Source organism: Arvicola amphibius, chromosome 5, assembly GCF_903992535.2.
Source record: "Arvicola amphibius chromosome 5, mArvAmp1.2, whole genome shotgun sequence".
Taxonomy (NCBI): domain Eukaryota; kingdom Metazoa; phylum Chordata; class Mammalia; order Rodentia; family Cricetidae; genus Arvicola; species Arvicola amphibius.
Genome location: NC_052051.1, coordinates 76,869,183 through 76,870,784, shown reverse-complemented (window position 1 = coordinate 76,870,784; position 1,602 = coordinate 76,869,183). Strand labels below are relative to the sequence as shown.

The window sequence follows — 1,602 nt, the reverse complement described above, 5'->3', positions numbered from 1 at the left end:
GTGTCTTGATCATTAATTGACACAAGGACACGCAGTCTACTGAGAGGGGTATTTTTACAAGAACAGGTGGATCTTGACTATATATGAAGGCAAGATAATCATCAATGAACATGACAATAAGTGAACTACAGAGCCGGTGTGTAAAATGTGATTTTCCATGTATCATGTATCTGATTTCTTTCTTTCAGTTTCTCCCTTGACTGCAATCAATAATGGATTATGATTTTGGTGGGTAGGCCAAATAAAGCCTTTCTCTTCCAAGTTATTTTGTTCAGACTGCTTTTATCATATCAACAGATAAAACAATATCATAGAGTTTCCCTTTCAAAATACAAAAAGGAGACAAAGAGAATTTAGATAACCAGTTTAAGTCAAAAAGTTCAAAATTGCTGGAAGGAAATTTAAATTCTGTTGGCTTTTATGTTCCCTTAGAAGGTTATTTTTGGCTTTTTTCTTTCGTGACTGGCGGCTAAGGAGGACAGAGCGCCATGAAGGCCTCGGGCACACTCCGGGAGTACAAGGTGGTCGGGCGCTGCTTGCTCACCCCGAAGTGCCACACACCGTCGCTGTACCGAATGCGCATCTTCGCACCCAGCCATGTGGTGGCCAAGTCCAGCTTCTGGTATTTCGTGTCGCAGCTGAAGATGAAGAAGTCATCCGGGAAGATCGTGTACTGTGGGTGAAGAACTTCGGCATCTAACTGTGCTATGACTCCCGCAGTGGGACACACAACATGTACCACGAGTACCGCGACCTGACCACTGCTGGGGCTGTCACACAGTGCTACCAAGTCATGGGTGCCTGGCATCGTGCCAGTGCACACTCCATCCAGATCATGATGGTGGAATAGATCTCTGCCGGCAAATGTCGTTAGTCTGCTGTCAAACAATTCCATGACTCCAAGATCAAGTTCCCACTGCTCCACTGTGTACTGCGACACCAGCACAAGCCTTGCTTCACTATCAAGAGGCCTAACACCTTCTTCTAGACCCAGAGACCCACTGAATAAAGCTCCAGAATTCTACCTGAAAAAAAAGTTATTTTTGCTAATTAAAGTAATTTACAGGTAAATAAACTTGCTGAAATCATTAAGACAAATGGTAGCTTTACAGATGATAGAAACATTCACTTATATTAGGTTTCTTCTCTCTCACAAAGACTGAGGTGTTAATCTCTGATGATTACAAAAGAATAGATTCAGGTCTCACATAAAACATCCCTGGGCGGTACAACTTCCAAAAATCTTTTTTAAATAGACTTGTATCACAAAGAATAGAAAATGACCAAGCTTTATCACAATAAAAGTTTAGAAAAACAGGAGGATTAGGAATTCTAGCTAAAGCTATTAAGATTTATCTAGATGAGGGAACATTCAGTAGTCAGAGGATTACAAGTAAACTAGTTCAAGGGTCTTTGTTATACTAAAGGCTTAAAGAAAAACTCTTAACTAGAATGGACATGGTACAAAGACAAAAACAGAATGCCAGTACATTCTAAAGAAATGCTTTTTCATGTGTCTGTACTGTCCACTTAGCAGAAATAAACATTTGGGATATGAGGGGAGCAACTGAAGTAATGACCTAGGTTGCTATTAAGGATCAT

At 40.6% G+C, this 1,602-nt stretch overlaps 1 pseudogene; it reads left to right on the top strand.

The window, feature by feature from the left end:
* The first annotated feature begins 488 nt into the window (after nucleotides 1-488).
* On the top strand, nucleotides 489-988 carry LOC119815787 (annotated as a pseudogene).
* The last annotated feature ends 614 nt before the right edge of the window (nucleotides 989-1,602 follow it).